At 43.0% G+C, this 12352-nt stretch overlaps 1 long non-coding RNA gene across 1 annotated transcript; it reads left to right on the top strand.

Annotated features, from left to right (window-relative positions):
* Positions 1 to 1647: 1647 nt before the first annotated feature.
* Positions 1648 to 12112, top strand: LOC310745890. The gene is made up of 2 exons (XR_014540432.1): positions 1648 to 2483; positions 11952 to 12112. It is a non-coding gene; the product is annotated as an uncharacterized lncRNA (long non-coding RNA).
* Positions 12113 to 12352: the final 240 nt, after the last annotated feature.

Raw genomic sequence — 12352 nt, 5'->3', positions numbered from 1 at the left:
ATTAATTAACCACAGTCGCTGTCTGAAAATAGAGCTCAGGGGATTTCCTGGAAGTAAGAAGCACTCATTGCTGTGATCTGGTTTCTGCCTCATAAATAAGACTGTGGCGGGAAATGGGGTAATGTCTGAGCTTCACACCATAAACTGAAAGCAGCTACTTTGGAACCAGCAAAGAATAAAGAAGTCTAAATCCCAGGACTTTCTGTACAGACAGAGGCTGTGTCCTATGCAAACCAGTTGGACAGATGGATAATATATCTTTGGGTAACAGCTCAGCATTTCTAGATAATTAACAAACAAGGATCACCATGGACCACACATTAATGATTTTTAATCAATAAAGGAAATTTAAATCTAACTTCACCACCAAAGGCACATTCCTTCATTATTTCCTAAGACAGACAGATGCCAACAAGACCCTCAACAACTTTGGTCCAGCTCAACAACTTTGTCGGGATTTTTTCTTTGGGCAATATGGCAATCCTTTCCTACAAATCTGGATGGACTTATTCTGGATCAAATTGTTGAGTAACAGAGTTTACTCTTGTACATCTGTTGATACAGTTTTCTTTTAAGTGGGAGAGAAAATGGCACAGTGGGGTTTGCTTAAATAGAGCCTCATGGAAGCTTAAACTGTCTGCCTGGCTTGCACAGAAACCTGGGGCAGATGTTCAGGTTGTTGGTCGTTCTTAGACAGGCAGCAGTCACCAACAGTTGTGAGATGGGAGCAGTTGTGTAGCATGGGGGGACACACACAGGGGCGGTTCCTCTGGGTCCAAGATTGTTAGGGGCACAAAAATTCAACACCTGGTGCTGCCTCGATACAGCTGTGTGCTTCCATTGCTGGGCTCCATTGAAAATGGCTTCACCATGTGTGGCGTTCGTATGGAGCCCCCAGTGGTCTCATGGACTATTGACCAATACACCACTAATCCACTGCCACCAAGCAGGTCCTCCCTGGTAAATCACTTAGACTCAGTCAGGTTCTTAAGTTAACAAAGAAGAGTGTAGTTTATTGCAGACACAAATAAACTTCAACTGCATTCAAAAAGTTGTTATTCTTTACCTTCTTAGTCTTACTTTTATCCTGTCTCTAACTCTTCTACCTTCCCTCACACAAGAACCAGCTGCACCAACTGTCTCTCTAATTCCAACTGTCTGCCAACTGCTTTCCCAACTGCCTTTTCCCAACCAACCAACTAACTAATTAACTAACCTCGGGCTAAGCCCTTTTAAAAACAGGTAGGCTCCGCCTCTGGCTTTTCTATTGGTCTACCTAATAACTCTTTCTCTCGCCCTGTACAGACATTTTCAAACGAACGGGCAAATGCCACACCATGTGAATCAAGAAGTGACATCTCCAGACAACAGGAAAACTCTTCTTTTCTTATCTCTTTGGCTGTGATCTCCTGGGTGATATGGACACTGTTAGGCAGTTGAATGTCCGCATGTACTCCATCCATTTCTCTCCTCCCCTCTGGGCACTGGCAACCCACACTACACCATTGGATGGGAGTGTTGGAGAAAGATGAAATGCAGAACCATAACAGAGCCAAGATAAATATGATGTGCATATATATATATATATATATATATATATATGCATGCACACACACGTATAAATGAGTAAGAAGAATTTCTCCAGCTAAGCCATGCAAAATAACAGCACAGTATAACTAATTGCGACTAATAAATTGGAGGTGCTTCCTCACTTTGATGATTTAGCTGCATCCAATAATTCCTGCTCTATTTTCAGCAGCAAGTGGAATAGCAACTCCGCTTTCAGTCTCCTGGACTCCAAATAACATCCACACGGGGGGCTGTCATGTTTGCCCAGCTCCAGTTTTTCCCTTGGGGTGGGTTGGTGCTGATATAAAGACAAAGCTGTTTAGAAAAAGAAAGGCTAAAGTGATAAGAGTTGAAAGGCGAGATGGACCATAAAAAAAGGAAATGGCTACAGCAATCCATGCAGACCATAACCAACCAGAATAGCAGTGTAATAGACCATCTATACCTGGGGAAATAGCACAGCTGTTCCAACAGGTTAAAAAAAAAGATGGATTTCCTGAGCTTTAAAGATGAACAGGGAGAGTGAAAAGGGCAAACATGCAAGGAGGAGCTTTTGCTCAAAATATCATGCAGATGCCTTGTAAAAAGTGAGTGAGCAGAAAGTTGCGCTTCTGCAGTACTTTTCCAGCGGCTAAACTGCCATAGTGTGTCCCCCCCCCCCTTTTCTTCTTTTTTCTGAAAGAAGCGGCTAACTAACATAACCCTCACCATTCAGCATTGGTTCCCATCTCTTTTCCATGGAGAACTGTGTCACTTCATCATCCATTGCTGCTTCGAAGACTAATAATAGATTAATTATCTCAGTCATAGCAATTATATCAGTACTTATGTCAAGTAATTGTAATCATCTCAGTCCTCCACTATTACAGCAGAATTTTCTTAAACACAACTTTAGTATGAGCAACGATAGAAAGGTGAAAGCTCAGTGTTTCGTAATTTCACAGTTAGAATTTTACAAAGAGGCGAAGATGCATTTCAAGTAAAAGTTGCAGGAAGAATTTGATGGAGTCCCATATAATTAAAATTGGGAGGAGATGAAAGTGGGGGGGGGGGAGGGTTCAGGCTCTTTAGCTATTCCTGTTCTATGTAATAGGTAATATATGCCATACACAAAAATATTCCATAGCTTTTTTATGGGAGCTGTCTCAGGCAATCCACCAGGCTGGGATGCCTGCAGACTGGGCAATGGTTTTCCTCCACTCAGCTTTTCCATCTTCTGCCTGAGGTATGATGCCAGTCATGGACATAGCCAGGATTTTTGCTGGGGCGGGGGCAGAACCTCAGATCTGTATTGATTTTTATTGATGGGGGGGGCAGCTACGCACATGACGCCAGTGACATTCTGCCACAGCAGAGCTCCAGCATTCTCAAGGAAATGTGTGAACAGACTAAAGTGCAACTGGTAAGGTCAAGGGACCCCTGACCATTAGGTCCAGTTGTGGCCAACTCTGGGGTTGTGGCACTCATCTCGCTTTATTGGCCGAGGGAGCCGGCGTACAGCTTCCGGATCATGTGGCCAGCATGACTAAGCCGCTTCTGGCAAACCAGAGCAGAGCACGGAAACGCCGTTTACCTTCCCGCCGGAGCGGTACCTATTTATCTACTTGCACTTTGACATGCTTTCGAACTACTAGGTTGGCAGGAGCAGGGACTGAGCAACAGGAGGTCACCCCGTCTTGGGGATTCGAACCGCTGACCTTCTGATTGGGAAGTCCTAGGCTCTGTGGTTTAACCCACAGCGCCACCCGCGTCCCATGCAACTGGTAGCAAGCCCCAAAATGGATCACATTGTGGCTAGGGAGTAGCTGAGCCAGGCCAGGACCCTGATCCAGCCTCACTTGCCAGAATGGATGGGTCCAATTGCCTGGTGAAGTGCTTTTCCTGCTCCCCAGCTTCCCCGCTGGCTGGCTTGCATTGCAGGGGTATAGATCATGGGTAGGCAACCTAAGACCCGGGGGCCAGATGCGGCCTAATCGCCTTCTCAATCCGGCCCACGGACGGTCCAGGAATCAGCGTGTTTTTACATGAGTAGAATGTGTCCTTTTATTTAAAATGCATCTCTGGGTTATTTGTGGGGCATAGGAATTCATTCATTCTCCCCCCTCCAAAAAAAAATATAGTCCAGCCCACCACATGGTCTGAGGTTGCTGACCCCTGCTATAGATGCTACAGCGGCCCACAACTGCATTAACTGCCACCAGGCAGCAGCCAGGGTCAGGATTGCAACCAAATACAGCAATTACTAGACAATGAGAACAAAGGATTTCAAATTGAAAGATTTACAAGTAGGTGTCATGTGGTGGCTATTCTGAAGATGATAGAGAAAATTATGCATCAGGCTAACATTTTGATGTTTGTTTATCCATTTTTTTCTGCATCCTTTATCTCTCTGAAAATAAATAAAAATGGAGCAAGATTCTCTGGAATCAGCCCCTAGGATGAAAACACTCCAAATGGTATTCAGAAAATAATATCACTGCAGATAATAATAGTAATAGTCCCCATCTCCAATGCTGTTCATTCTACACTAAACCCTGTTAAGACAAAGGCTATATTCTGCAAGATTTAAAGTACTTGCTGCTCTGCTAAGCTGGTGATTATGTGGCAAAACAGGTTAACTTTGTATAAGGCATTAAAAAGATTTTTGGGATAAAATACATTGTCCCCAGGAAAACTTTGATTCCATATAGCAACATTTAAACTCTATAAGAAGGTTTTTGGTTATGCTTCTTTTAGATCTGGTTCCCATGAAATTTGATGTGTGTTGTTTTTGGGTATCTCTAGAGAAAGTTGTATATAAATATTACAGTGCATAGATCAGTTTTAATAGCATAGATCAGCTACGCAGTAACTGTTTAATAGCATATACTTTAATAGCATAGATCAGTTACATGTTAACTGTTATGGGGATATCTGAACTGGCGATAGCTGACAAAACGAGTCCTAGGCAGAAGCCAATACAAACTGCCGTTTGTCTAGCTTCTGTTCATTTTAAATGAATTTGCACAGCAAGTTCCATTGAAATGAATGAACACTTGGGCAGTAATCGTGCCTGTGGATCATGCAAAGTGCCATTAGAGTTGATATTCCGCTGCTAAACTCCACACCTCTATTTGAGTGAAACCCACCATGGCATTTTGTCTTCCTTTGAAAAGAAGCTTCTTCAAACATCTGTCAGTATCATCGGAAATGAAGAACCATTATGTGGCGGGGAAGAACATAATACCTTTAAGATTTCAAGAACCAAAGAATGAGAAAGGAGACTTTCCTCCGCTAAACAGTTCCTTTCAATATTGAATAAGTTTGAGAACAATCCAATCTGCTGGGTCAAGACGGGGTCAGGATCTTGACCTCCCCACTCCCACATCTTGATAATCTAGAAAAGAAAATCAATTTTGGTCTCTGAGTTTGTGAAGAGCTCATAATTGCTTTAGTCCAAAGCAGAGAATTGCTGCTATTTCTGCCACCTTTCAATCCTTAAGAGATGGGGTATCATTTTTCAAGGCCAGTACACTGTCAGGATTAAATTGTGTGGTAACCAAGTAGAAAGATTTCTACTTGGAATTAGATTTCTCCTCATCACAGTGGTCCTTTGCTCAGAACCAAGAGGCTTTCTTCACCATTATCTATGGCAAGATCGCCACATGTGGTTGTGGTTTTTTGTTTAGTGGGGTGGGGGGAGCAAATTGCTGATGGGGAACAATTTTGTCTTCTCAAGGCCACATTCGGTGTTGATGGGCATGTTGTGCCTTAACACGATTGGACAGGGGAAGCTCAGTCCATAATTTGAACTTCAGTCTTTATTTATTTTACAGTATGATGCATTGCCCAGTTATGCTGCTGTGCCTTTGGACAGAAACGGAATCCTATGGCTTTTCTTTTCCCTGCATTCACACTGTTGGATGTTTCATAAGAGTGCTGATTGTATTGAACCTAGAATCCATGAAAACTTTCCATCATCAATCTGTATAGAAGCTATTGTAGGTGAACTAATGGGACATGCAACAGAATATAGTGGTACCTTGGGTTAAGTACTTAATTCGTTCCGGAGGTCTGTTCTTAACCTGAAACTGTTCTTAACCTGAAGCAACACTTTAGCTAATGGGGCCTCCTGCTGCCGCTGCGTCGCCGGAGCACGATTTCTGTTCTCATCCTGAAGCAAAGTTCTTAACCTGAGATACTATTTCTGGGTTAGCGGAGTGTGTAACCTGAAGCGTCTGTAGCCTGAAGCGTATGTAACCCGATGTACCTCCAGAATGAATTAAGTACTTAACCCGAGGTACCACTGTATTGCATTGTAGTGTGCTCCTAGGCAGAAATTCTGCTCAGATTTTAACATGAACCTAACTAATTCACACTTTCCCCAAGAAATATGCAAACTGAAGCACAGCTAGCCTTAAAAACCCATACTTCTCTGAATTTTGGGACACAGTTCTTTGACCAAATAATGTGTACAAAACTGTGTATACTGAGGAGAAGGTGTGTGCAGATTTATATATATCTGCAAGTAATATTCAAAAAATGCATTCTATTAGGGATCATTGATTGCAAAATGTATATATCAGGGAAAATGCCATTTAGAAATGTGTCTGGCAAACATCCTGTATCAGCTATTCCAAAGGTGCTTTGGATGAAATAGACTCAAGTTCATGAAAATGTATGTCATCATAGATGTGAGACATAGTTTGCCCAGAGATAAACTAAGTAAAATAAGGCGGAAAATTAGATTTCAAACTACCCCCATCGTTCTGCCTGGTCACTGAGGTCCAGCGCCAAGGGCCTTCTGGCTGTTCCCTCGCTGTGAGAAGCCACGTTACAGGGAACCAGGCAGAAGACCTTCTCAGTAGTGGTGCCCTCCAACCAGATGTCAAAGAGAAAAACAACTACCAGACTTTTAGAAGACATCTGAAGGCAGCCCTGTTTAGGGAAGCTTTTAATGTTTGATGGTCTATTGCATTTTAATATTTTGTTGGAAGCAGCCCAGAGTGCCTGGGGATGGGTGGGATATAAATAAATTATTATTATTATTATTATTATTATTATTATTATTATTACGTTCTTGATCCAGCAAACAATTTTCCTTCTGATGTGGTTAAATAAGGGTGTGTTATTGTTAAAAGATGGAAATTATGGAGGTCTAGCTTCCCCCTTATAATATAGATGTATAGATAGGGGGATGGGATTCACCTAGCAAGTCCCATCAACAGAAGCCCTGTGCAAGGTCTTCCACTTGCGTAAATGGGAACTGCCCCCACTCCTCCATCCATGTGGCACCATCATGCCTCTGAAATTGGTTCAGGGAGTGGTGGGAGACCTCCACAGAACAGTGCACAGAGGAGGAGAGGGGTATTGCCCCATCTGGTAAACTGAAAAGCTTGCACTGATGGAACAGTCAGCCGAGTGCCATATTGAAGTTCTCCCATGATTTCCTTCAGTGCACTGACACACTCTCTCTCTTTGTTGAGTTTTTTAAAATACAAAAAGAAAGAAGAGCAAAAGAAATGTACATCCTACCCAAACAAAAGCACACAAAAATACACTATTATTTACACAAACATAAATCCTTCCCACCCCCAATCCCTTCCCACCAGCACATCCCTCGACTTCCCTCTGCCACACCATGGCTTCCTTATTTTTTAATTTAGATCTAATCATTACACTCTTTAGATTTTGGATTTTTATCTCTTTATAACATTCCTAGGTAATGTTGTTCTTTCCGCTTTATTCCTTTAATCTAAACATATCAACATATTCTTTATGGAGCAATATTTGTCCACGCATTCTTCAAAGCGTTGCCATTCTAGTCTTAAGTCTTGGTTTGTCTGCATTCTGATACAGGCAGTCAGCTTTGCCATTTCTATGAACTCGATTAGTTTACTCAGCCAATCATCTTTTGTAGGTATGGCCTCGCTCTTCCATTTGCTGGCAAACTAGGCATGCAGGTGGCGCTGTGGGTTAAACCACAGAGCCTAGGACTTGCCAATCAGAAGGTAAGCGGTTTGAATCCCCGTGACAGGGTGAGCTCTTGTTGCTCAGTCCCTGCTCCTGCCAACCTAGCAGTTCGAAAGCACGTCAAAGTGCAAGTAGATAAATAGGTACCGCTCCGGTGGGAAGGTAAACGGCGTTTCCGTGCTCTGCTCTGGTTTGCCAGAAGCGGCTTAGTCATGCTGGCCACATGACCCGGAAGCTGTACGCCGGCTCCCTAGGCCAATAAAGCAAGATGAGTGCCGCAACCCCAGAGTCAGCCACAACTGGACCTAATGGTCAGGGGTCCCTTTACCTTTACCTATAATCCTGACAGTGCACTGACTCTCTGGTACTTTGGGGCCTAGAACTCTGTGTGAGGCTTTTCCCAGAATGGAGATGAAGCAAACTGCAAAGGCTTCACCAGTTAAGTTCCCCTTCCAGTGCAGTTGTTCAAGGCATGGAGCCTAGTCTGTGTAAAAATGTGGCAACTTAGGAGCCAAACTAGATGTGACATTTTTCGTGCGGTTTGGCATTGCAGACCTGGTTAGAAACCAAACCAAACCTATAGGCAACAGCGGGGAAACAGGGAAGCCAGATCAGGATCGTTTCATGGAGGAAGGGAGCTTTAACCCTTTGTCTCTACCACAGTTACTGAGGCATCTGATCAAGACTTGTATTTTAAAATGAGCTTAATATATATATATATATATTTGCAGATGCTTGTGTGTTTTTAATGCCAGGCAGAAGACCAGCTGTCTAAAAGACTTTTAGCAGATGTTTATCCTCCTGGACAAGGGCCCCCAGATTTATAGCAGGAGCCAAAATTCTCAAAGTTGTAAAAAGGGAATTACAGGCTGAGAGCAAAGGTTACTAGGTTACTGACCCTACAGAATACAATCAAGCTGCAAAAGCACTAATTAAGAGTTGGTAAATAGTAGGATTCATTGTTTAACAAAATATAATACCATGTGTCTCCCATTAGAGACTTGAGCCACAGGTTAAAGGGCAAGAGCTAATGGGAAAAGCAGCTGGCCAGGAAAGGGGGTGTAAACTGAAGAAGTTTTACTTTGAAAAGGCCTTTGCTTCTAAAAATCTATATATGTTATGTATGAAATATATTGGCTTAAATGTAATTATGCAAAGGATTTAGAAAGTAAGAAATGTTAGATTCTTATGTTAGATTCTTATTTCATAGAATCATAGAGTTGGAAGAGACCACAAGGGCCATCGAGTCCAACCCCCTGCCAAGCAGGAAACACCATCAGAGCACTCCTGACATATGGTTGTCAAGCCTCTGCTTAAAGACCTCCAAAGAAGGAGATCTTTCATTGATGGTGTGTGAGAATGTGAACCCAAGATCTCTGACCTCTGTTTAAGATAAAAATTTAAAACCATTAGCCATCTGTTTTGGAGGGCAATAGGGCAAGGAGGGCAAGAGGTGATCTGGTAATTAAGGTGCCTTGTTGAGGCAAATGTAAGATATATGGCTACTTGTTTGCCATTTATAGATAGAAGGAAATATAGCTCTTTGTCTCCCATAAAAGGTAATAGGAAATGGGTGTATCTTTTATGATTGGTTCTAGCAAACAGCCAATAGAAATTTCAACAAGGCTGATTGGACAGAGGCAGCCAAAGGAGGAGCAAGGGGGCTGGGCTGAGGAAATATAAGTGCTGACCATCAGGGCTGGAGTGGGCAGAGCTTTGGTAACCATATACCACTGTGTCTCTCATTTATTTGTCTGACAAATAAATTATTATTTTAATTTCTCTATTGCTGCGTTGAATATTTCATTCCAGCTAAGCGTTAACCACAAGCAGGGTGCTACATTTTCATCAACATCCCATTCCCACATCTACTGTTTTCAGTGGGAGGTGCATTGGAAGAGGAGCAAGATCAACAGCTGAGCCAGTGCTTGATTTGCTGGTGCATATGTCAATCATTCAAATTCAGACAGGGAGGTAGGCAGGAAGGTATATAGATAGATGTGTTTAAAGAGGCAGATAACAACAACAATAATATGTCATCAACCAACCGCAGAAAGTTAGTTTTCTACTATCTAAGGTTCCTGGGATTATATGGGTACTTTTCTTTCTTTTTAAAAAAAGTATGCAATTAGAGCTGGTGCAGCGAAGTGGTTGTAAGTGCTGAGGTGTGAGATAGATGTTCCCTGGTTCAACTCTCTGCTGAGCAATGAACTCATTAGGAGGCCTTGCTCTGTTTCTCAGTCTGCCCCCATCTGCAAGATAAATTGGGATAATAACGTAAGAATTTGCCCTCCTGTGCCATCAGACCCCTGGAAATGCACTAATGTATCAGAACGTCTAAGCGAATAGAAATCTAATGATCTTTTTAAAGTTAGCTGGCAAAGTAAGCTCTCAAGTTTTATTTTGTTTTAAAACTGTGTGAGTGTTTGTCAGGAAGAGATTTTGAAATGACAGGCGATGCTTCACTGATGGAACCAGATTTCTCTGTGGGCTCTTTGTTTTTCAAAGGACATCTTTGCTCCTTGACGGAAAGTGCTCTGGGCTGTTTCATTTATGACATCTTCATCCTCTTCCCTCAGCGCTGGGAACACAACATGTAAAAGATATATTTCCCCCCACCCCGAAATAGCAGATTGAGACCTTTGCTGAGGATTGAATAATACAATATTCCTCCCCAAGAAAATTCACGAGAATAGAGGGCATTTTTGTTGTTGTTTGTTTGTTTGGAAACTGTGAGTAGACACAGGGGTTCAGGTTTAAGGCAGAGATTGGGAACTTGTAGTCCTTGAGATCAGGGATTGTGAATCTTTTTCAGCCTGAGGCACCAGATCCAGAAATGGATCACCTATCCTGGAGCCAAATGTTGTTGAATTCCAGTTCCCATCAGCCTTGGGCAGCCAGCATGCCCAGTGGTTAGGGATGGTCTGAACTGTAGTCTGGCACATCTGGAGGGCCACAGGTTCCTCAGCCCTGGTTTAAGGAGGGGGGAAGAGAAACCATTCAGATAAGTGGAGGACAGGTGAGGTGGTATTGTAGAAAATAATAATTTCATAAAACTGTATTTTGATTATTCCACTTTCTTTTGAGTCTGTGGCCTAGCTAAAGTAAAAGGGCCTGCACCTGTCTTTTTACAGTACAGAACTAGCTGCTTTTAGGTACGGTACATTGTGAGCGTCCATTTCAGAACACTAAAAAGAAAAAGAAAAATGTCAGATTCTATGGTGGTCATTGTATGCATGGAAAGAGAATCAGCTAGGCATGCCAATTGTGATTAATCTTGAATTGTTTTGTAGGCAGACGAAATGGAACATTGGAAGGCATTTAACGAACAGGAAAATTAGTCAAAGTCTTAGTAAAGAAAGACACTGAATGATGGTTATATATAATCACATGATATTATGATGAGGGCTGATCTGAAGAGCCAAATGATTTTGATTGGTTCAGGATGATGACATTGTGCTGCAACTACAGTGGTACCTTGGTACTGGAACGGCTTGGCTGCCAAACAAATCGGCTCCCGAACGCCGCAAATCCAGAAGTGAGTGTTCCAGTCTGCGAACGTTTTTCGGAAGCCTAACATCCGATACGGCCTCTGTGGCTTCCGACTGAGTGCAGGAAGCTCCTGCAGCCAATCAGAAGCTGCACCTTGGTTGTCGAACCGTTTCAGGAGTTGAAAGGACTCCCGGAACAGATTAAGTCCAAGAACCAAGGTACCACTGTATTAAGACTGCTGTGATCCTTTGGTCGGTGAATAGAAATGACTTGTGTAATTTGGAAGTGTATTAAAAACATTGCTTTCGATGTGGTTCTTTGCAGCTTCCTCCTTATTTTTGAATGCCAATGCTCATCACCTATGGGGGGTGGTAGCCCCCTCAAATATTTTATGGGGGGGCAAAGGGACCTTGGCCCCTAGGAGTTGGCTCCTATGCCCCAGAGACCGATAAGGTTCAATGGGTAGCAGCTGAAAAATATAGAGGATGGAGGACTTTGAATCTGTTCTGAATGCTTCAGCTTTATGGGGAATCAGGAGTGCCAACTTGGCCCTGCGCCCATGGGTGCCCAGGTCCATGGGTGCCATGCAGCGTGCATGGCCCTGGCCCTGAAATTTGTGGGTGCCCAGCCTCTTACAGGGAATTATGTGGGTGCCCGGGCACGCAGGGCCCCAGAGAGTTGGCACCTATGTGGGCAACTGTATTGAAACCTCTTTGGATTGTTCTGCGGTGGAGGGAATTCAGCCAGTAAAAAACCCGCTTCACCCTGTGAATTTGATTTGGGAAGCTGTTCGATTCAATCAGCAGGACAGGCAGCAATTTGGAGTCTAAGCACCTGCCATGCTTTTAAATATACACCAGGGGGCAGCATGCTACCACATATGCTACAGTTTTGCTAATTGTGTGCCCTTCCCCCACATCTTACATTTTTTTTTCTAGATGCAGGAGGGGAGAAAACAAACAGCTATTCCGAAAGATGATGTTCCCCAAGGGACCAAAGAACAAATCCAAAGGCAGGCACAATGTGATCTTTCCAAAAGAGAAAAGGGTTGATTTTTGCACCGTGTAATGTGGAGAAAATAAATTCTTTCCCTACTAAAGAGCGGCTGATCGTATTTGCAATGTATCCTATGGCAATTTCTCAAATGCAAAACCTGCTTATCTTTTGCCATACTGAATTGCAACACTTCCAAGTTACACTTTTGGGTTGCCTCTTCTTCTTTCAGAAGATGGAAGTTGCGTTTTTATTTGGACTCTCCCCTCTCCCCCCCCTTTTTTTGCAGCGACTTTGCCATCATTTCCCTCCTACTTAGTAGTATTTTTAGATCTCCGTTCCAAGT

The sequence above is a fragment of the Podarcis filfolensis genome (genome assembly GCF_964270895.1).
Source record: "Podarcis filfolensis genome assembly, chromosome: 12".
In the NCBI taxonomy this organism is placed as follows: domain Eukaryota; kingdom Metazoa; phylum Chordata; class Lepidosauria; order Squamata; family Lacertidae; genus Podarcis; species Podarcis filfolensis.
Note: the sequence above shows the minus strand (reverse complement) of the source record. Positions and strands in the feature narration are given on the sequence as shown.